At 47.5% G+C, this 24,302-nt stretch overlaps 1 protein-coding gene across 2 annotated transcripts in view; it reads left to right on the forward strand.

The window, feature by feature from the left end:
* Positions 1–323: 323 nt before the first annotated feature.
* Myrip (myosin VIIA and Rab interacting protein) overlaps positions 324–24,302 on the forward strand; it is a 172,890-nt gene continuing 148,911 nt past the window's right edge. The window contains exon 1 of one of the 2 annotated variants that reach the window (XM_057768005.1): positions 324–675. The gene's annotated coding sequence lies outside the window, so the exon portion shown is untranslated. The remainder of the gene's footprint in view (positions 676–24,302) is intronic. The other variant, XM_057768004.1, reaches the window with a different exon arrangement.

Raw genomic sequence — 24,302 nt, forward strand, 5'->3', positions numbered from 1 at the left:
GACCAGGAAGGCCCAGGTTGCGGTGACCCATCCCTCAGCGGGCAAGTCTCCAAGGCTGCAAAGCCTTCCTTCAGTTCTAGAGATGACCCGAAGTTAGGTCTCGTGTGTGTGTAGTGGGTTGTTCACGATTGCGACCCCCGCACCGCACTGCGCCGCAGCCCGCAGCGCCCCGGGTGCGCGCAGCCCCAGCCCCGCCTCTTTCCCATGCGCCCCGCCTCTCCCGGCGCGTGCCACCCGCGCACCCGGGGAGCTCGCTAGGAACCCGCGGGGTAGGCGGCCGGTGTCCCGGCGCAGGCGCGCTGGTGTCGCCGCCGCTCCCGCCGGCCGCCCCGCACGCGCCCCCGCCCCGCCTCCGCACGCGCCGCCGCCCCGGGCGCCTGTGATTGGCGGTCAGCGGGGCCCGCAGGTGGCGGCGGCCGCAGCGGCTTAGGCTGGCGCTGGCTGGCTGCCTGGAGCGGGCGACTCCCTCGCCGCCGCGCGCCCTCGTCCTGTCCGCGCTGCCCGGCTCCCACTGTGGCTGCGGCCCCAGCTCGGGAGCACCAGGGATCTGCAGCCTCGCGGTCGCGCCTTAGGGGCTGCGGCAGGTGACCCGGGGCCACCCGAGGCGCGGTGGCCCTGAGCCTGGCCGCCATCCATGAGCCTCGCCGCGGACCTGATTCAGGTCGGCCACCCCGGGTGAGTCCTCGAGCCCTCCCCTCAGCTCCCTCAGCTCGATGCCATGCTCCCCTGCCACGTTGCGGCAACTTTTGGGGTGGGTGTCTGAAGATGTCGCGCGCGCGGTCCCCCGCACCTGGTGCGCGTCCCAGACCCGGGATGCGGGGCATGACAGCCTGCCTCTGCTAAGGGGCTGGTGGGGATTTGAACTTGGCCAGGACGGAGTCATGTCCGCCCCTTTCCGTGGCTGCCGGGGCGGGAGCTGGCCCCTGCGATTCTGCGCTGGCCACGTAGCGATCGGGCTGCGGTGCACCGCGCACCTTGCTAAGGGACTAGCGTTCTGGCGGGCGCCTCAAACCACCCGGTGCGCACCCGGCAGCTGGCCAACACAGGCCACGTGACTCTTTTTAGACTCCTAATGTTAGCAAAATGGGGCTAATTAGGGACTCTCCGAAGGTCACGGCCGGCGCGCAGCGTTAACCCCCAAGGCAGACTGCTTCTGGGCTCAGCCCCCAGGCTGCCAGTTGAGGAGAGGTGCGCTGGTGAAGGTACTGGGCGCGGTGTCGCTTTTCATCATGGTCTCTTTCTATCAACCCCCCCCCCCCCCCCATCTCCAAAGACACCAGACTTGGAGAGATCACGAGTTCACCCACAGGGTCTCGACAGAGGTTTGGGGGGTAACCTCTGCTTATCTTCCGTGTCAGCGTTCCGTGTGAGTGTTTGTGTGGTGGGAGCCCTTGCAAGTGCGGCATCTGAGACACCATCCTCTTCTGGTCACTTAATTGACTAATGTTTCCGCAGAATGCGGAGTAGGGGACTCTGCTGAGCGCCGGCGCTTATTCATAGGCTGTGTTTGGCTTCCAGTCTCCCAAATAAACCCTGTCCACAGGACCTGTATCCCAGCCACTCTTTCGAGATACACACCAGAGAAGGCCAGAGAAGGGAAGCGGGCAAGCAAAAGGCAGCTTTCTCTAAAATTCTCCCATCTGCTCCTAGAAGATTCCTTGAAATGGACTCCATTTCTGTCGGCCCCACCCCCAACCCTCTAATATACATTTTGTTTATTTTTCTCGAGACTTTCCCAGGGAGAGATGGACACCTGCCCTCGGTGTTGTCAGTGTGATCCAGATCTTGGAGAGGCTGCTCTCTCATTTTGGGCTGGGGAGAGAGCTGTTCCCCTGTCCTGCCATTACCCTGTTCCCACACGACCTCCAGCTACAACCGGTACACTCAGCGATGTCACCGCTGCTATCATCCTGCGATGATTGACAGGTGTCTTACAGACCTGTGATGATTGGCAGGCATCTTTTGAGCCTCCTAGTCTTTATCTATAAGATGGAACCATCCTGATTCAGTCTTGCTCAAGCTCTTGGGGTTCCCAGGGAACCGTGTAAAAATGCACCGGGGTTGAGACACCAGGTGGAAGGGAGATGTTGCCAGGGATCTCCGGAGGGGTGTGGAAACGAGGTGACTCCAAAGATTTGACAGCGACATCAGGACCCTGTCTGCAGATCAGAATATCTTTTTCTAGAGACATTTAGTTTTGGTTGAGCTTCAAAAACTGCTTTCTATCTTCATGTGGGTGTCCATGGCCTAGATGTGGTCAGCTGTGTCTTCTGAATTACTCCCCCACCTATGGAGGAGGAGCCTCTGTGTCTCTGGAGCTGGGGACTCTAGGGGTATAAGAAGCGCTTTCTCTCTCTCTCTCTCTCTCTCTCTCTCTCTCTCTCTCTCTCTCTCTCTCTCTCTCTGTGTATGAATGTGCCGATTCACATGTGTGTATAGTCAAGCATGTCTCTGTGGAGATGGTGTGTGTAGCAGGATCCTCTTTGTGATCTGGATTGTAATCTTTCTGTGTGGGAGAGGGAAGCGTGGAATTTATTCACCTCTGAGAAAGGGAACTGCTAGCCACATCTGGTAATTTAAACTAGTAGTCTTTCAGATCATGTCCTCGCATGAGGTGGGGTGGCGGTAAGATGGGCTAAGTGGGGTAAGAAAACATGTCTGTGACTTTGGTGTTCAGTTCAGTTGGATTCTCTCTCGCCAAAAAGTGCCTTTTAGGAAACCGGGTTCTTCTCCTCCCTCCTTCTCCCCCTCTTCCCCTCCCTCCCTCCCTTCTCCGTTTCCCTGCTTAATTCTTGTTGTGTTCGACATGATTATGTCTGAGTTCAAGCAATGCAGTATTGTTGATCAGCCCCTGGTCAATTTGTTTTAACATTTTATTAAAGTATATATTAAAGTATAATGACAAAGAGTTGTAGAGCTCAAAAGTGTATATTTGGGGCTCTTAATATCTGTGTATTTGAGAGACGGCTGAGCATTTAAGAGCACTGTGCTCTTTCAGAGGACCAGGGTTCAGCTCTCAGCGCCTGCGTGCTGCCTCACAACCAATTGTGACTCCAGTCTGGGAATTCTGCAGGCATAGCATGCATGTGGTACACATATGTGCACCCAGACATGTATGCACACATGCATATACAATACAATAAGTAAATACTTAAAGTGTATACCTGATGGATTTTCATAGACTAGCCACGCCTGTGTGTCTAGTTTCCAAATTAAGAACAAAAGCTACCATAGTCTTCCTATAACTCATGGAAAGCGTTAGCTCCCCCAAACTAACATTGAGATTGGCCAGGTCAAGTTCATTTCATTTTTATTAAAGTTTTTGGCTATCAAGCTAAAATGAGACTTTCAGGGTTTTTTTTTTTTTTTCTTGATTCCTCCCTTTTAAGACAGTGGAACTCTCATGGAACTCTCTATACAGTTTAGGCTGAACTCAAACCTGTGGTTATCCTCCTGCCTCAGCTTCTGGTGTGCTGGGATTAATGGCATGAGCCATGTCTGGCTCCCCCCCCCCCCCCGAGACAGGATTTCTCTGTGTAAACAGCCATAGCTGTCCTGGAACTGCCTCTGTAGACCAGGCTGATCTTGAACTCACAGAGATCCTCCTGTCTCTGCCTCCCAAGTGCTAGGATTAAAGGTGTGCTCCACCACCACCTGGCTCTGGCTTAATATTTTTTTAAAACCTCCTTTTTATAATGAGTTCAAACTAAGAGTCATTTATCTATGGCAGAAAGTTAGGAGGAAAAGTTTGATCTTAGGACCTGAGCAGAGAATCAGTTGGCAGCCCCACCATCTAGGGATGATGAATTCTTTAGTGGGGTGACAGCTAGTCCCCAGATATAGCAGAAATTGATAACTAGAGTTTCATTTACTCCTCTGAATTGCTTCTCCATTGAGTAAATTTGAAGGGTGCACATCTTAAATTGCATGATATCAGTGAAAAAATATGAATGAGCTTATTTTTAATTCCTCGAAGTTAAAAGCTGGACGGGATCAGGAAATTTTGTCTGATTTGTGAGTGGATGGGGCTGTTGTCTCATGGCAGCTCCATGTTGGCTGGAGAACACAGGCACCCAATGCCATGAGCCCTCAGAAGAGAATCCAGAAATACAACACAACACCCAACATCTCCAGAAAGTTCCTCTGAATACTGCTGTCTGCTCTCTGGTTGGAAGGCCCTTTTTGGCCTCCTGCAACCAAATTCATGGACAGACTCCTTCCGAGGGTTCAGTGCTGGTTTGTGAGTTGGAGCCAGGTGAGCTCTGAGGTCACGCTGCATTTTCCTCAGCCACTTGGGGCTCTGGTGTCACATCTCCGGGGTGTTAAAGAAGGCCTGCTCAGGTGTGTGTGCGTTATATGTCACCCCAGATTCCTCCAAAGGTTGAAGGTTCTTTTTCCCGAGTCCAGTAGCTCCTTTCACTAGAGTGGGTTGTAGAGAATGGGGGGGGGGGTTTGCTGGGGGCAGCGCTCCCAGCATCTCCCAGGAGGAGGGGAGGATGCTGTGTCTGCCAAGGAGAAGACTAAGTGGGGCTGCCCTGTCCTTGCCCACGGCGATGTTCGTCGTCACCTTAACAAGATGCTGCTTAGAGCTTGGTGTTCTTTCGGTGACTTTATTAGTTCTCTCTGCTGTGACAAAATACCCCAGGAAAGCAATTTCAGGAGGGAAGGAAGGAAGGAAGGAAGCAAGGACAGTCCGAGGGTGCAGTCTGTCATGGCTGAGAAGGTTTGCCTGCAGGACCGTGAAATATGAAGCAGCTTGTCTCACATTTTCACGTCAGGAAGTAGAGCAAGGTGGATACTGGTGCTAACCTGCTTTCCTTCCTTCCTCCTTTTCTTTATCCTGGGTTCCCAGTCTGTGGGACAGTACCGCCATATTTAGTTGGGTCTCCCACCTCGGTTCAACCTCTCTGGATACACTCTCACACACAGGCTCAGAGGTGTCCCCTGTGGTTCCAGATGACGTGGTGTTGACAATGAAGACGCACACACGGTGGTACTTGTTGCTGAGAGCGAGCAGTGTTTGCAGGCACTGGGGATGACTCCACGACTCCTTCATCTTTCCAGGTGGGAGGATATGCCTTCCGGTTTACAGATGCAACAGTGTCAGAAGTTCAGCACTCTGCCCTGCGGCGGTGGCACACGCCTTTAATCCCAGCACGTGGGAGGCAGAGGCAGGTGAATCTCAAAAGCTGATACAGCCCCTTTGAATGTCAGTGAGGCAATTTCTCAGAAAATTAGGAAACAACCTTCCTCAAGACCCATCAATGCCACTGTTGGGTATATATTCAAAGGATGCCCAACCATGCCACAAGAACATGTGCTCAACTATGTTCATAGCAGCATTATTTGCCATAGCCAGAACCTGGAAACAACCTAAATGCCCCTCAGCCGAAGAATGGATAAGGAAAATGTGATACATTTACACAATGGAGTACTATACAGCAGAAAAAAATAACAACACCTTGAATTTTGCAGGCAAATGGATGGAGCTGGAAAACGTCATTTTGAGTGAGGTACCCTAGACCCAGAAAGACAATTACTTACTCATAAGTGTTTTTTAAACATAAGCAAAGAAAACCAGCCTACAAATCACAATCCCAGAGAACCTAGACAACAATGAGGACCCTAAGAGAGACATACATGGATCTAATTTACATGGGAAGTAAAAAAAGACAAGATCTCCTGAGTAAATTGGGAGCATGGGACCTTGGGAGAGGGTTGAAGGGGAGTGGAGAGGCAGAGGGGAGCAGAGAAAAATGTAGAGCTCAGTAAAAATTAATAAAATTTAAATGAAAATCAAAAAAGGCAATATATACGTGTGTGTGTGGATGTGGATGATGTTGTATTTGTGTGTGTGTGTGTGTGTGTGTGTGTGTGATGCAGGCCTGCTCGTACCAAGAGTGTGTATGGAAGTCAGAGGACAGCCTTTGGTGTTGACCATCACAGTCCACATTGGCTGAAGCAGAATCTCTTGCTGTTTGCAGCTGTATTCACGAGGCTAGCTGGCATGTGACCTTCTAGGTCAATGCTTCTCAACTTGTGGGGTCATGACCCCTTTGGGGCCGAGTGACCCTTTTACAGGGTTGCCTAAAACCATCAGAAAACACAGATTTTCACATTATAATTAATAACAGTAGCAAAATTACAGTTGTAAAGTAGCAGCAAAAACAACATGAGGCGTTGTAGTAAAGGTCTCAGCATGAGAACCGCTGGTCTGGGTGATTCTCATCACCTCTGCTATCTTGCTGTAGGACAACAGATGGTCACTGCTGTGCCGTTTTATGTGGGTTCTGGGGATTTGAACTTATGCCCTCTTAACTCATTTTACATTCAGCCTTCTATGATCTGCTTGGGTTTAAATATTACCCATTGATAGACAATAAGAGATTGCTACCATTTGCAGTAAATGTCCCTGATAAATCTATGTTCACGTCTGAGTGTCCAGCATCTGTAGTCCCAGACCAGAGAGTAGGGTGCTCTTGACCAGCCTCTCTCTGTGGTGTTACGTCCAGTGGGGTTTGTAGATTACTTCACTTGCCACTACACCGTGATGGGAATTCCTGTTTTCTCTTGTACTCAACTGTGGCTCTTTTAGGGTTTGCTTCATCTGACCAGCACGAAACAACTGCCCTCCTTGCTCTGACAGTTCACATTCCCCTGGAAGATTATCTTATTTCCTCCCACCTTCTGTCACTCCTGTCTGCTGGGACTTTCACCTCTGAATCATACACCCTGGTTCACTCGCTCTAAGTCGCCTCCTTTGCACCCCGCCCAGACTAATAATGGTAATTTAATAACAACAGCGTTGGAGATGGCGATGATACCGGATGCTTTGTCCGTCATCTGAGACTTTCAGCCTTCTTATAAAGAGCCCTCCCCCAGCTGATCCTATGTGGCCAACTGTGCCAGAATTGGCTCAGACACTTCCTGCTCCCGGACACAGCCTTTGTAGGAATCTGTTTGTTTCACCGGAAAGGCCCTGCTCTGCTGAGAGTTCTGTTGCGGGGAGGTTTTATTTTCTGCACTTAGACTCATCTGATGTTTATATTTCCGCACTGTCTGGGCAGAGGTCTGATGGCTTTCCGTAATGAAAACCATCCATCTTGTTATCATGGAATGAGTAATTTGTTATTTTCTCACTTATCCGTTGTTGTCTCAGCCATAGGCTGATGTTGGTTCGATTTTCTTTTGGATCTATCTCTTGACTCTGTTCTGTCCCATTCGCCTTGCATTCCTAGGTTAATACCGTTAGACGTAATTACCAAAACCTTGGAATAAATCACCCCGTCTTAGACATTTTCTTCAAAACTTTCATATCCGTTCGAGCCTCTTTGGTCTTGAACATGAGCTTTAGGGTCTTCGGATATCCTGAGAAGTCCTGCCACGGTTCCCATTGAATCTGTGGTTTCTGGAAGGGAGTCTTCCATCCTTGAATCTGTGGCTTCTGGAAGGGAGTCTTCCATCCTTGAATCTGTGGTTTCCAGAGGGGAGACTGACTTTCCATTCTTTTTCAGTTGTTGCATCTTATTTGTGGACAGATGGGTCTTAGCAGATGCCCCTTTTAGATGGTAATGAAGCTTTGTAACATTCTCCGTGAAGCTCTGGGGACTTGCATTGGACACTTTAGAGCTGTTTGTATCATTTTCACATTAACATCCTCATGGAGGTGTAATTCTCATGCTGCACCATGCAACTCACTTAGCATTTATAATTCAAAGTTCTAAGTAAACTCTGGGCGTGCAGTGAGCACCATGGTTTAATACCTAATACCGTCAGAGCATCCTTGCTGGTTTAATAGTGTCAGGGCATCTTTACTAGTTCAATACCATTGGAGCATCCTTGCTGGTTTAATACTGTCGGGGCATGCTTGCTAGTTCAATGCTGTCGGAGCATTCTTGCTAGTGTCATTAGAAATCATACGCCCATCATCAGTCATTCCCCATGCCCTCCCTCACTACACACAATGCACCAGATAATAGAAAACCTTCAGCCCAATTCCAGTCTCCCTATATCTGTCCATCCCCGGCATCTCTCATATACTTGAGATCATCTTGCAATGCAATAAATGGTATCTTGCATGTGGCTTCTTTTAGTTAGTTATGTTTTCGAAGTTTTTCTGCGTTGCAGGATCATTTGCTTCCTTCCTTTGTATTGGTGTATTCTGTCCTGTGTGCATATCACATTTTACTCAGCTGTTCCCCAGTCTCACAGGGTTTTATTGTTTTTCCCAGGGAGAGGTTTTTTTTTTTTTTTTTTTTTTTTTTTCTTCCCGAGACAGGGTTTCTCTGTAGCTTTGGAGCCTATCCTGGAACTAGCTCTTGTAGACCAGGTTGGCCTCGAACTCATAGAGATCCGCCTGCCTCTGCCTCCCGAGTGCTGGGATTAAAGGCGTGCGCCACCACCGCCCGGCTCCCAGGGAGATCTTTATGCAGCTAATTACATTTGTCAATTGCTTCTTGCCCATGAATAGTTATAGTAATCGGTTTGTGCATTGGTTATCTTTCTTGTGTGGTGACAAAAATACCTGACCAAAGCGACATAAAAAAGGAAAGATACGCTTCGGATCACGGTTTGGTCTATCCTGGAGGCAGGAGTTAAAATGGCAGGTCGCAGTGTGCGCACAGCCAGTGGGTGGGGCATGAATGCTGCTGCCAGTTCCTTTACCTTTCTGTTCGCTCTGGGCTCCACATGGGACAGTGCCGTCCACTTTCAGAGTGACTCTCCCCATCTCCATCAGTGCAGTTGAGACAATTCCTCACAGACACCCTTGATGTATGCATCCTGGATGGTGCTAAATCCTGCCGTTGACAATGGAGGCTAACCATCGCGTGCTGGTTTTGTATATTATTTTTTCCTAGCATCTTTGTTGGTTATAGGTTTTTCTGGATATTTTTGTAGAAAGCCAAACGTATCTCAAAAAATGCTGATATTGTTTCCTTTTCCATTTATGTTACTTGTAGCATTTTGGACCTCCAGCATAATGGAGCAACAGTATTGGTAGCCACCTCCAAGTTCGCGGTCTGTCTTTGATTCACAAAGATGTGTTGAGAGATCTACAAAGACTGAGGAGAGTGCTTCAGAGTGGAGTCTTGACATGCTAAGAAATTTTGTGCTTCCAATAGCATTTGACCTTGTTTTAAAAATTATATTTTTGTTTAATTTTATCAGGTTCCTTTCTTATATCTTTCTTAATCTCCTAAAGTTGAATTAGACTTAATAGTAATTCATTTTGATATTATATAAAGTATGATAAATTATATATTTTTAAAGTATAAAATTATATATTTACTATTGCATGTTTATTTTGGTGGGGGTTCACCCAGAGAATGGCCTCCACTTTCAAAAAGACATTTTTCCTTCTGTTCCATTCCCATTGGATCGATTCTTCAGTGGAATCAAGGTCTTCAGGAAGGACAGGATTGGATCGGTAGGAAATTTCACAAGAGCTGATGAATGCGTGGAACTCCAGACAATGCCTGGCCCATTTCAAAGAGCATTGATTGATCAGGAATCCTAAAGAGACAGACAGGGCTATCCGAATAGGATAGTTTGTGGGAGAGGTGGGATTTGACCTGGTATTTGAAATTAATATCCAATTTATTAAGACACCTGAGTTAGAGAGTTGAGCCGAGAAGGGAGGAAATTAAAGCCATTCTAACCCCACTCAGTAATTGCTTCTAAAAATGCTGCATTCTTTGTCAAGTGATCTTTGTTTTTGTCCAGAAGGATGCAGGTTTGAAAGTGGCCACTTTCCCAGTGGCCGAGAGCATTCCTCGGCTCAGAGGTGTCGTCGCATGGAAACATGCAAAACATGGGTTTCGCACTTAGGTCCTAGTCCCCGTTCTGATGTCTTAACAGTAGTGGCTGTTTGTCTAAGTGTCATTTTTATTGCTTACCTATCCCATGCGTGTTAGCTTGGCTTGGGAGAACAGGTAACAGTTTGTTTAGTGGCCGGGTGCTCGGCAGAACCTTCAGTGGGGGCGGGAGCTGCTGTGAGAGGGGGGAGCTGCACTGAGGGATGTTGCGATCCCCCCTCGGCCAGCAAGAAGGACGCAGCACCGGAGCTCTTCCTGCTGCAGTTTATTTCAGGACTTTATTCACAGCAATCTTTCTCCTTCTCTTCCCCTCCCCCCTCTCCCAGCCCTTAAGTAGGCCTGGGCTGCCAACCCCAGATTGCCAGGTGGGTACTGCCCATAGGTCCACACATATGCAAGCAGCTGACAATCATTGCGTGATAATAGCATAAGTCAGGCCTAGTTGATATTAGGAGTTGATTATCACAGAGAGCACTCGCTTTCGGGATCGCGGAGGGCGGGAGCCAGCACCATCAAGTGTGGCTCCACGCAGCTCTCTACACATTGCCATCAGGTGTGACTCCATGCAGCTCTCTACAGAGGGACACCCAGGAAAGCAGCTCTCCTAGGCTCCACCCTCCTCCCCTCACCCAAGGTGTAGACTGCATCACTGTTTTTTTCCCTCATCTATTCTTTGAGAATTCAGAGGCCCCCAGTTGTGTTAGCGCCAATGCAAAGGTGCCATTAGTGCTGCTATTAGAAGGGTTTCTGTGCTCATCTCTAGCAGTAGGGAGACTAGAACAACAGCACAATACAGCTGGAGGCCAGCAAGACAGGGTGGGGACTTCATGAAGAGACTCTAACTGCTTTGAACCTAAGAATGAGTGTGGATGTGTGTGTGTGTGTGAAGAATGAGTGTGGATACTGTGTATGTGTGAAGAATGAATGTGGATATGTGTGTGTGAAGAATGAGTGTGGATACATGTGTGTGAGGAATGAGTTTGGATATGTGTGTGTGTGTGTGTGAAGAGTGAGTGTGGACACGGGTGTGTGGAGGGGCAGTGCTGGATGTCTTCTCTTCTCTTTCACCTCCGTGAGGCTGGCTCGTCAGTGAACTCCAGGGCTCTGCCTGTCTGCACTTCCCCAGCACTGGGTCGTATATGTGCTCTTGTGTGACCTTTGTGACATGGGTACTGGGATCTGAAGTCAAGTCTGTGAGCTTATGTGGCAAGGATTCTATGGCTGGGCCATCCCTTAGCCACTGTTTTTGTGTTTTAACTGCTATCCTTCCTACATGATTATGAGTTGAATATATATTTATATGTCATCCACAGAGATAAGACAACCCTATGGAATGTCACGTTATGGCTCTGATTTGCAGTATTCTGCTAACAGATGTGCTCTGTCCAGCAGTGATGAGTGCAACCATCTGTTACTTTGGTTTCACTGAGCAGACTCTTGGGAAACAATGCAAGGTGTACAAGCTTGGAGAAAGGGCAGGTACCTGGAGGGCGCCAGTGCCCTTGGCCTTGGGGTCTGCTGTGTCTGTTTGTCAAAGTCTGGATGCAGTGCCCTTTGATTGGGTCCTTTTTTTTTCTGTTTTTTTTGAGACAGGGTTTCTCTGTAGCTTTTGGTTCCTGTCCTGGAACTAGCTCTTGTAGACTAGGCTGGCCTCAAACTCACAGAGATCCGCCTGCCTCTGCCTCCCGAGTGCTGGGATTAAAGGCATGCGCCACTACCACCCGGCCCTTTGACTGGGTCTTGGCAGCTCATTTAAACATTTTCTTTTTGTTGTAAATCCAGGGTGGTTTCCTAGGCGGGGAAGTGGGCAGCTGGGGTTCTGTGGGGTGAAGCTAGGGAAAAACAATAATCAAAGCCTCTTTACTGTTTCTTTCTGAACGTGGTCTGTGGCGGTTCATCTCCGCAGTCAACTGGATGGAGTGCAGGGTTACTGTGGAAGCAAACCTCGAGTGTGTCTCTGAGGGAGTTTCTAGATCATGTTAGCCGAGGTGGAAAGACTTTAAATGAGGACAGCACCGTCCCATGAACTGAGGTCCCACATGGAACCGAAAGGAGAAAGTGAACTGAGCACCAGCATCCATACTCGCTGCTTCTTGATGGCAGATGTCATGTGACCTGCAGCTCCCCACTTCTGCCACCATGACTGTATTCCTTTAAACTGTGAGCCAGAAGAAAATCTCCCTTCCTTAGATTCCTCTGGTCAGGCTAGTTGAGACTGCATAGCCCGATCTGTGCAAGCAAACCACCATGTCCAGCTGTATCTTATTGTCTTCCTCCAGGCTTGGGAAACCTGGCGGGTGCTGTTTCAGATAAGTGAGGTTCCATTATTTCATTTCCTTTGGAAAATGAGTTAGTAATTGCATTAGCTACTTTTCTGCTACTGTGATTAAAAGCTATGTCCGAGGGTTTGTTTGGGCTACGGTTCCAGAGGGAAAAGACTCCGTCGCCATCACGGATGAGGCACTGTGACAGGTGGGCCTGGCGGCTGGAACAGCAGACTGAGAGCTCACATCTTGATCCACAAGCATGAAGCAGCTAGAGTGAACAGGAAATGAGAGTCTTTCAACTCTCAAAGCTTCCCCTTGGTGGCACACTTCCTCCCACAAGGCCACACTCCTAAACTTCCCCTAACAGTGCCACCAACTAAAGACCTAGTGTCCAAATCCATGAGCCTGTGGGGACATTCTTGTTCAAGCCGCCACACTGATCGTGAGGGATTTGGGTACTGGACTGATACACAGCACAGCCGCAGGGGTTTATCTCCTTCTCTCAGCATGGTCCTCCTAACTTCATGGTTCTGTGGGAGGTCTCCATGCCTCCCAGCTGGGAATCCTCCCTTCCGCAGCCCCAGGTACCCACCCTTGACTTCCTCTTGTTGTCCCAACATTGGCTGCTTTCTGTGTGGGTTCCTCCCTGCTCAGGACACTGATGGGGTACAACAGCCCCTCGGTGAGTCAGCAGAAAGTAGGATTTTAGAAGTAGGGGCCTCTTCCCATGTCATTGGGGGGCTCTGCCCGTGCCTCCTCCCTTCCCAGCCCAGGGCCCTTCCTCTGCTTTTTCTCCCTCTCACCAAAGGCATAGATACACAGATTCTTTCTATTTGTCTTTTCTACTGTATCATTCTATTTATTAACCTCTGGTCTCACCTTGCTGTCTCCTCCCTCCTTTCCTCTAAGTCTTTCTTTTTGAGACAGAGTCTTCTGTGTAGCCCAGGCTGGCTGTGAATTCATGATAATCCCTCCTCCTAAAAACTGACTTTATTAGCCTGCATCTCCATGCTCAGCTGGCTTTTAAAACTCTCATCAGATGACAAAAGCATTGAATTTTACAGCCCCCCTTTTATCTTGTGTGTGCATCGAGAACTGTATGTTTCCAGCCATTGCTTTAGCAATGTTTGCATCCATACATTTTGGCCTGCGATACTGTTACTGTTCACACACGAACCTTTAAAGATTTCATTGTGATTTCTTCTTTGACTTAGGACTTAGAATCTGTTTTAATATAGAACTTTAATTGTCATTTTTACTTTAATGCACAGAGAATGAGTCTATATGATTCTGGGTTCTTAAAATCTGTCGACATTTATTTTATGCCTGTGTTGTGGAGATTCCTGTTTGTCTGCCGCTCACACTAGTCTCTCGTGCCGCTCAGGTACCCGTTACTTCCCATAATTTTGCAGTTTAATTTGTCAGTCATGGAGGAATCTATAGAGCCCGATTGGTCAATTTCACCTCGTGTTCTTTTAGCTTAGCTTTGCATGTTTCTTTTTATTTATTTAATTTTTCTGATTTTTATTAGTTCATTGGAGATTTCATACAGTGTATTTTTGCCATATTCACCCCTCCCCCAGCTCCTCCCAGCTCTGCTTTCCTTTCCCTACCTGCCCGACTTTGTGTCCTCTTTTTTATATATTTTTATATATTATTTTTAAAACCATCAAGTCCAATTTGTGCCACCCCCATACTCTTGGATATGTGGCTCTTCCACTGGAGCAAGGTCAACCCACCAGGAACCACACCCTTAAAGAAAACCGACTCTCTCGGCATCTAGCAATTGCAAGTAGCTCCTTAGCCAGTGGCGACCCTTCATGCCCACATCCTGTCTCCTTGTTGGCATGGGCTTGTACAGGTCTTGTGTGCCATCAAACCACCGTGAGTTCAGAGGTGCAGCTGCCCGCTGGGAGCAGAAAGCACAGTTCCTTGTAGTGATCCCACCTTTGACTCTTACAGTCTTTCTGCCCTCTCCCCCTCAGTGATCCCTAGGGAGGAGGGATACTTTCAAAGCCACGAGCTAAGTGAGCTTTATTTTAATTTGTGTGCAGCCCCCTTAATCTCTAATAATGTGTTTGTCCCAAAGTTGGTGTTTAACGAGGCAGAGTTTTTCTTGCCTTAGCATTTTCTCCACTTGTCTTTTTCTCTTACTTTTACCATGTTGAGCTCTGAATTTTTTTTTATCTCACTTTTTGGGGGGTATCAATAAAGCATGAAGCTGTTTATCCCTAACCTACAAGTGATGGAGGTGGGTCTTGTATTAATCTGTTGCTTTCATTGGTTAATTAATAAAGAAACTGCCTAGGCCCATTTGATAGGCCAACCCTTAGGTGGGTGGAGTAAACAGAACAGAATGCTGGGAGAAAGAAGCCGAGTCAGTGAGTCGCCATGATTCTCCCACTCCAGACAGACGCAGGTTAAGATCTTTCCTGGTAAGCCAGCTCGTGGAACTACACAGAATATTAGAAATGGGTTAGATCAATATGTAAGAACTAGCCAATAAGAGGCTGGAACTAATGGGCCAGGTAGTGTTTAAAAGAATACAGTTTCCGTGTAATTATTTCGGGGCATAAGCTAGCCATGCAGGCGGCTGGGTGCCGGGGACGCAAGCCCACCGCTCTTATTACAACACAGTGCCTGGGACGCAAGCCCTCCGCTCCATATTACAACATACAAGTTTAAGTGTGAGCTGTGTCTACTTACTAATGCATTTGGTTTTATCTTGTCATCTTTTTATTTTGTTCTCTTGGGTGTTCCACTTTCTACATACAGTGAAGCTCCCTCCCCAATCTGTGAGGCTGCATCCTGGGGACCTGCCACTGCACTTGAAGCCTTACCTGGCACTGAGCCTTCTTGTGTTGCTGTTCTCACTGCTGAAACAGAACACCCAAACAAAGGTGACTTAAGAGAGGAGGGGTTTATTTTGGTTCATGATTTGAGGATACAGAGTAACCTGGTGGGTACAGAGAAGCAGGAGGCTGTTGGTTACATTGTGGCTGCTGGTTACATGGTACCTGGAAGAATAGTGATCAATGCTGAGACTCATCATGACATCAGCTTGGCTCTGACACCCTTGGGCGGCCCCATCTTTCAGTTCTGCCACCCCAAAGCTGCAGATTCCAGAGGTGGACCTGCAGGATGCAGTGTTTGCCCTGCTGGATTTGGGGCTTGGGCTTCTCTTGCTGTTCTCTCCTTATCCCTTTTTTTTTTTTGAATGGATGTGTTTGCGCTGAGTCGTTATATAGTAGAAGTCTTTCATGTGTGCTTTGATTTTATAGGCATCATGGTGTAGAGTTCTTGAGTCTCAGAAGGGACTTGGGACTTTGGAACAATGTTGGGACTATTAAGACTTGGGGACTCTGACAGGTGAATTAAGTGAATTTGTGTTGTGAGATAACCAGGATTAGGAAAGGAATGTTACAATTCATAGTGATGTGCTTGGGTATCAATTTGTGCTGGTTTAACCTTCGTTAGCAGTTTCACTGGATTCTAGATCATCTAGAGGAACCTTTGGGCGTGTCTGTCTATGAGAGTGGGTGTGTCTGTCAGAAAGGTCTGACTGAGGCAGGAAATCTACCCTGGATGTGGGCAGCACCCTCCCATGGGCTGGGGCCCAGGACTGAACGAAAAGGAGAAAGTGAGCTGAGCGCCAGTGTCCGTCTCTCTCTACTTCCTGATGGTGGTTACCCAGAGACTGGCGTCTCAAGCTGCACTTGCCGTGACTTCCCTGCCTGGCAGACTGAGCCAATGAACTGACCCTTCTTCTTTTAAATCATATATCTTCACCATAGCAATGAAAAAACGAATCCACTTGTGTAGCACCACATGCTCCCGTGGCGCTGCCGCGCGGGGAGGCAATCTGTCCTTATACCTCCCTTACATCGCTCTTGCACTTTAGGCCACTGTGCTGACATTTTGTTTGTGCTGTAACAACTAAAGCTTGCCTGAAGATCAGAGTGTGGAGCTAGCCACACTAGTTAGCCACAGAGGCCAGGCAGTGGTGGCACACACCTTTAATCTCAGGACTCAGACAGAGGCAGATGGATCTCTGTGAGTTCAAGGCCACCCTGGGCAACACAAGATTGAATCAGTTTTAAAAGAGAAACAGGGTCAGGTGTCATACCAGTACTTGGGAGTCACATGCCTTTAATCCCAGCACCAGGGAGGTGGCGATGGGAAGGGATATGGCTGGGCAGAGAGAGGAATATAAGGTGGGAGGAGACGGGAGCTCAAGGCATTCAGTCAGAGGACTGTAGAGACAGGATACCTGGTCTGAGGATTTCGTAGAGGTAAGAACTAGTGGCTGGCTGCTCTGCTTCTCTGATCATTCAGCTTTCCATCACTAATATCTGACTCTGGGTTTTTATTATTAAGACCAATTAGAGTGAGACCCAGCAGGCCACTGTGAGGGTCATGTGAGCACAGGCCCCGGGATCTGCAGCAGCTTATCTGAGAGCAGAGACAGCTAAGGAGTGACTCACAGGATTGTGGAGACTCTGGACAAAAGAGTGATTCATGCCTCAGGTGGGAAGGAGTGGGATGCATTAGACTTCATCATGCCTCTTAGGGTGGTATGCAGCTTAACGGTATGAATTGTTTATTTCTGGAATTTTCCGTTTAATGCTTTCAGTCTGTGGCTGACCACAGGTAACTTCAGCCGTGGAAAGTGAAGCCTTAGGCAAGAAGAGCCAATCTCTCCAGTTGCCTTTGAGTTGGTTTTACCTCTCTCCCCAGGTCCTCCGTCATCTTCCCTTGCTCCAAAGACTTATACTTCCTTTCTATTCCTTGACATTTATTACGCAGTGACTTGGCATCTATACTAGCCTTGAAACATCTAAACTGAACCAAACTCATTTCTATCTTCAGCACTTCAAGGACTTTAACTGTGATTGGCCTCCTGTTCAATTTGTACCTCAATGTTTTCTATTTTAGGTCAAAGTTAAATCGTCATCTTTTCCATGTTGTATAATTTATTGATGTCATTATTCTGCCATCATGCAACTCCACTGTCCACTTTCTGTGAGACAGGTTCCCTCACTGGCCTGAAGCTAACCAGTCAGGTGAGACCAGCTCACCAGGGAGCCCCCCAGGATCCTCCCGTCCCCACTTCCTCACGCTGGGATAATAAGCACACATGACCATGCCTGGTATTTTAATGTGGGTTTGGGGGGTCACACTCAGGACCTCATGCTTGCAAGCACTTCACCACCCCAGCCATCTCCCTTTGTGCTGTGATTTGTCTCGTCCAGCTGATTTAATAACTTCTGTGTCTTTGATATTCTGAGTCTCAGTGGGGCGTATTTGACAATGGCTTTGCTTCTTTGTTTCTGCTGCTCAGGATTATCTGAGCGTATGAGATGTTGGAGTTGTTGTCTAATCAATGGTCTGGAAGCCTCTTAGCTTTGTCTCATTGGATGTTGCTTCTCCATTCTTTCCTATCTCCTGCAACTCTGACTGACACATCTGGTGTGGGGTTCCCCTCTGTGTGCTGTGATTACCACTGACTAATACAGAACTGCTTTGAGCCTGTGATAGGGGAGAGCAGAGGTAGGTGCAGAAAACTAAACTGAATGCTGGGAGAAGGAAGGCCGAGTCAAGGAGAAGCCATGGAGCCACCACCAGAGACAGATGCACTGAAACTTTGCTGGTAGGCCACGACCTCATGGTGATGTGCAGATTAATGGAGGTGGGTTAAATTAAGATGTAAGAGTTAGCCAATAAGAAGCTAGAGCAAATAGGCCAAACAGTGATTTAATTAATACAGTTTCTGTGTGATTCTTTTGGTTCTGAGCTGCTGGGCAGCCGGGAAACAAACAAGTGGCCCTCTTTCAACATACATCTAGGAACTTCTCATACCACTATGACCTTTAAGCTCTCTCAATTTACTTTCTTACTTCATGTTACACACACACACACACACACACACATATATACACATATATATATGTATATACATATATATTGTTCATTTGTTTTTCCTTTTCTTTGTTTTTTCCTCCTGTAGACCTCATGGTGTTAGTAGTAGCTATACCCACTTTTGTCAATAAGCCCATATTTTTGTGGGGTTTTTTTTGAGATAGGATTCCGTGCACCCTAAGCTACCTGTGGATGGATTACAGGTGTGTGATACCATGACTGGCTTCTGTTTCATCTTTGTGTGTACATGTGTGCACACATGAATTTAAATATTAAACAGCAGGAGTCTGTCTCCTTCCATGATTTGGGTCCTAAGGATCAAACTTGGCTCATCAGGTTTGGTGCCAAGCAAATCTACCCATGGAGGCATCTTGCTGGCCCCAAACCTCTATTTCTAGACCAGACTTCTCTCTTGGCTCCCTGAGTACCTTATACCCAATGTCTCCTCTGGTTGCATAACTTTTTGAAAACCAAGCTCTTGATTTCTGATTTTTCTCCCAAAACTTGTTTTCCTTGTTTCTTCAGTTTCAATCAATTTAAAAATTATTTTCTTCATAAGATAATATATTCATTTATTCTTTGGAACTTCAGAAACACAAGCAATGATACCACATTTCCCCTGCTTGTTCTAAACTAATATTTGTAATCTAGTGTGTGTTTTCCATACATAAATTATCATCAGAATTACTTGGTTTCTTTCCAGACTTCATGAAATACACAGTAGAGAAAGTACAGCTATCTATCTATCTATCTATCTATCTATCTATCTATCTATCTATCTTTACCAAAGTGTTTTATAATAGTTGAATCGAGGTGTTATCTAGTATTTAAGTTAATTATAATCTAATGAAAGTCCAGTTCAGTAGTGCTAACTGTTTTCATACATGGTCACTGGTGGCTGGTAGCAGCCATGTTAGTCAGTGCTGATGGGGCTATTCTTGTGGGAATATATTGGTCAGGTTTTGAGTCCCTTTTATATGTGAAGAAATGATAATCTGAGATTAATTATCTGCAGCTGAGTTAAAGGAAGATGTTTTAATTGATTCACAAAGCATTCGGTGGTCTGTTGATCATAAGGAGAAAAGCATTTATGCAAATTTTGAAGTTGGGGAATTGTAGGATAGGGAACAACCCTGGCAAGTCTGCATGCCCACCCTAACCCAAGAAGGCCTGTGTGCCCACCCTAACCCAGGCAGGTGTGTGTAACCACCCTAACCCAAGAAGGCCTGTGTGCCCACCCTAACCTGGGCGGGTCTGTGTGCCCACCCTAAACCAGGCAGGTCTGTGTGCCCATCCTAACCCAGGCATATCTTGTGTGCCCACCCTAACCCAGGCATGTCTGTGTGCCCACCATAACCCGGGCAGGTCTGTGTGCCCACCCTAACCCAGACAGATCTGTGTGCCCATCTTAACCCTGGGTGTCTGTGTACTCACCCTAACCAGCAGGTCTGAGTGCCCACTCCTCCCTTTGTTACTTCTCCCTGGCTTTATTTGTCCTCTGTGGGAAGGAGCCCTGAGTGACAGCCCGAACATGGCTGAAACCAGCACACATTCTTTTCTTCAAGTGAGTCATCTCCACCTTCACACAGGGGCCTTTCGGGGGATTATCAACAGATGGCAGCGTCCGTTCCTCCTGCAAAACCAGAGTGGCTCTCTGGATTGCCAGTCAGACCCGGAGATGGGGCCATGACCACTTCCTCTCTGATAAGCTATTCCCAAGTGGGTTTCAAAAATAAGGTTTGGTCTTGGGAGGACAGACATTCGGTGTTCAAGACCTACGTCCAATGAGCAGAGTCGGGAGGACTGGAAGAAAACCCACCAACAGACAGTACCGCCTGGGGGATTCAGGGCTCTGCATGCTCGTTTCTCAAGCAGAAGCTAACTGAAGAACTAGTTGGCAGCAATTCCAGTTTTATTTTGTAAAAATTTGTAAGGTAGTTTGGGATTCAGTCCTGAGGCAGATAAGTAATTTTGGTGTAAATCCGTGTTCTGAACACAAGCGAGATCACTTAGCCATGGGAACATGTTTGCTGGTCTGTTCTGACCTGTCAGGCAGATCCATCCCTTACCTGTTTCCCTGCAGACAGGTCCCTGAAATGGCTCAGGAGCCCCTGTTCTTGACCTTTGATTATTTTACTTCTAGCCAAAGGGAAAATAAGACCTGAATATGAACCATACTTTAGGCTCAGCTTGATCTGAGAGTTCCATAAAATAGTGAAAAGCTGGAATGAACCCAAATTCACAGTACTAGGAATGGGGGAGTCCACAAAAACCATGTTCTAGCTAAAGAGGGACCCAGCAGGCGGGAGAGATGCTTCCCAGGGGCCTGCCCATGTGGACTGTACCCCTGAGATGAGGTGGTTAGTGAGAAACGGGGCAGCAGACAACACCAGCCGCAAAGAGCAGGAGGAAGTGGATTGAACGCGCGGTTGCATCCTGGACAGCAACATCTTCAGGACTTCCTACATAGGGCTGTTTTCGGGGTGACAAAGAACCTCAAAGAACTGAAGGAACAAATTCAGAAAGGAGCAAACTCAAAAGGAGGCCAGAGGCAGAGAACCGTAGGTGGTTTTAGGGACTTCTCGGAGTGGGTGACTGTTCCCCCCTGACAACTGGAGAGGAGAGAGACGAGCTGTGGAAGACGGCCTGGCCTGCCTGATGGAGGTGCGCGCTGTGAACGTTGCCTCCAGGAGAGAGACAGTATGAAAGGCGGCCTGGCTTGTCTGATGGAGGTGCGCCCTGTGAGCATTGACTCCCGCCTCTGCCTGTGCCTAACTCCTGGCTCCCTTTAGTCTGGCGCAGCTATGGGCACGAGTTGTTATTCCAGCAGAGTGTGGGGAGTTTGCAAGCAGCAGACTTGTGGTTGATCCTGTGGGCCGGCTTACTTATATCACATTGTACAGTCTGGCTTTTGAGTTTCAAAAAAAAGTGACGAAAACTTGAAATAAATGCAGTAGACACCGCTCAAGCTGAAACAGCCACCACTGCCCTCTCACGGGGCAGCTGTTCTGGTTAGGTGACCGAGGCCCCTGTAATCCCATCAATAGGATTCTGCAACACACTTTAATTACCCTTGAAGTGGTGAGTTTTAATTAAAGTGCATATCTCCAAAGCCACTGCCGACAGAAGGGACATCAACAAAGTATGGCGCGTGTGTGAGGCCGGCCGTGGGCCAAGCTAATATCAAAGGGCATTAAGAAGTCTCCCCCATATCAGGTTCCAGAGTTTAGATTTCTCCTTCTGTTGCCTGGGGTGGGCCTAAACCCCTTTTTCTTATCTACCTAATAAGCTATTATCTAGGCTCTAGTATATTTGAATATGACATAGTCTGAAGGGTCCACCTGCATGCATGCTTTATTGTTAGCTCTTAAGTTGGAAATCTTTTGTTTTCTTTAATGAAAACTGGTCCAGTTCACTTACCCAGACTTCTAGTATATTCATGATTCAACAAGAAAAAGAAAAGAGAAAGAAAAAAGTGAAAGTGATTTTGTTTTGTTTTTAACTCAAGTCTTATGGCCACCACAGTCACCACAGCCTAAAAAGAGACGAGGGTCATGGATAGGTTATTCTTCCAATTCACTGGGTCATGTGATTCGCCGGGGAACCACAGAATTCCAGGGTTCTGATTCCATCCTCGTCTAGGGAGTCATGTCTTTCCTGTGACAGATGGCCGTCACGCATAAACCTCCCACAATGGCTAACTGACTGTCCCCCTTCCTCTTGCTGTAGTCACTGGAAATACAGGTCAGTGTTGGGCTGACCAGGTGGGAGGGATACCCACAGAGTGGGACCCATGCACTGCCATGTTGGGCAGTGTGGCCTGAGCCTTGGTCTCTCTGTACTGCACGCTCATTTTATAGAAGGCTCACTGGAATATTGAAGAAGGCCACCTTCCATGTTCTTTTTTTTTTTCTTGTCCATTTGGATGAACGATCTACAGAGGAAGTATCTGAAGTCCCAGACAGGCATGCAAAGATCGTCAGGTTGCACGCATTTGTACCCCTTCCCGACATCTTCCTGTTCTCCTGTGACCCTCTGCTACCTTTCGTTGGACGGAGGTCCATTCTCCCGGTTGTGTTCCCAGTTCAGGTCACTGTTGGCCGCCCTGTCTGTGCCCGACTAGCTTATGTGATGTGACCGAGGATGCCCAGGTGAGCTGCTATGAGCCTAATTTGAAGTGGACATTTTCTGTAAGAGTGGGTGCTAGTCCCCGAGGCACCTGGAAGCTGGTTTACAACTTTCTGCATGTCATCTGCTCACCACAGGATCTGCTTTTCCTTGTCTTTATCGACGAACACAATTGGAGCCATTTTCCTTCCTATTTTTGGATCAACAATGTATCTCAGTTTCAAGGTTTTCTATTGAGTTTGAGGGATTTTTGAGGCACTTCAGCTTCAATTTATCTTACGTGGCATGGAAGTGTTGGCATCACCTTAGCCACAGCACTCAGGCAGGACTTGGTGACCTTTTGCATGAGTTATTTTTAATAGGCTGCTCTCAAATCGATCAGTACACACACAAAGCCAGCAGAACAGAAGCAATTGAGTGAAGGCCGAGACCGGAGGAACTTCTGGGCTGGGGGAATGGTCTTGAGACTGGAGGGAATCCTGGGCTGGGGGTATGGTCATGAGGCTGGGGGACTCCTAGGCTGGGGAGCTGACATATGGCTTTCTTTTCAGCTCTGACCCTCTGGTCCACCCAGATTCCACCAGTTAGTCCTGAGAATTGATGCTTTGAAACTCCAGGTCTGTTACACAGAACCCGCCACACACAACACACTTTTAGTAGTCATCTGTTCCAGAAGGAACAGATAAAAATATCACCTTGAGCAAATTTGTGCTACATTTAAATGATTTATTTAAATTATTTAATGTCATGGAATATGGGAAGCCCTCCCAAAGTCACAGAATGCTTCTGTAGCACACAGATCAAAATATGCAGTCCCGTGACTTCTAAGGCAGCGTAAGAAATTAGAGGGCGTGCATGTTTTAAAAATGATCATCTTGAGATGTCTAAAACAGTGGAGGTCACAAGGGTCAGTGGAGTTAAAGGATCATTCTGGCTCTACCTCTGGGCAAGGCTTCATCCTTCTCTCCCTTCCCACAATCCTAGTTCATAAACCATCTGCCTTGGAACCTTCCAAACCATCCTCATTGTCCCTTTAATTCGGTTGCAATAGATCTTGTAGGAAGCTGGGGTCTCTCTAGACATTCTCATCTCTTGAAATCCTTCCTCCCTTCTTCTTTTGCCCTGTCCTCTTCCCATAACCTGTAGGTACCATGCTGGCCAGTCATCATTAGCAGACCACACACAGTAGACCCGGCCAGTCATCAGCAGCAGACCACATGTGGTAGACATGGCCGGTCATCAGCAGCCCACACGTAGTAGACGCGGCCGGTCATCAGCAGACCGCACACTATTGAATAGAGGAAAGGGTGATTTCCTGACTCTAGACAGTCAAGTGTCACTCTCTTCCAAAACCACAAGTTAGCTAACAGATACAATTAGCTATAACATTTCCACCCTTGACCCCTACATACAGCTTTAAACCCTGTTAATCTCCAAAAAAAGAGAAAACGGAGGTAATAATTCTGGTACCAACATCGCGAAGCACAGTCCTTCAGACAGCTGGGGACTCGCTCTTCTTGCAGAAAACGATGCAAAGTCCTATGTTTAAATACTCTGCTATAAAATCAATACACACATTTAAGATTTATTAATTTCAATTTGTATGTATTTGAATGTTTTGCCCACATGCATATATGTATATGCTCCATACATGTGCCTGGTGGCCTCGAAGGCCAGAAGAAAGCATTGGATCCCCTAGAACTGGAGTTATAGTCACCACGTGGGTGCTGGGAACTAAACTCGGGCCCTCTTCAAGGACAGTGAGTGCTCTAAACCACTGAGCTCTCTCTAACTGCTAAAATAACTATATGTTGTGTAATAAGGGATAAGAGAGAAGGGGACCCAGAGCCTTTTATAGTCAGCATGAAGCCTGGTCCAGGGAAGTCACCAGCTTTCCCAGAAGCCCTGTGTAAAGCACAGTAAAGATGGTCCTAGGCCAAGGAGCTTTGTCTGTTGAGCTGCCCTGACCACTGCCTCTTCCTGTGGACCCTGTGTGCCAGCTTGTGTATCTTATGGCACCAGCCCCTTCTTTGGGGGATGGCTAATGGTTCTTTATTTCCAACCCTCCTGAACTCCACTTTAAAAGTGAGGTCTAAACTCTGTGGCTACAGAAACCTCTGGAGTTCCCATGATAGGAACCCAAGCTCTCCTGGACTTGGAGAGCTGGCTCAGC

This window comes from Chionomys nivalis, chromosome 4 (genome assembly GCF_950005125.1).
Source record: "Chionomys nivalis chromosome 4, mChiNiv1.1, whole genome shotgun sequence".
In the NCBI taxonomy this organism is placed as follows: domain Eukaryota; kingdom Metazoa; phylum Chordata; class Mammalia; order Rodentia; family Cricetidae; genus Chionomys; species Chionomys nivalis.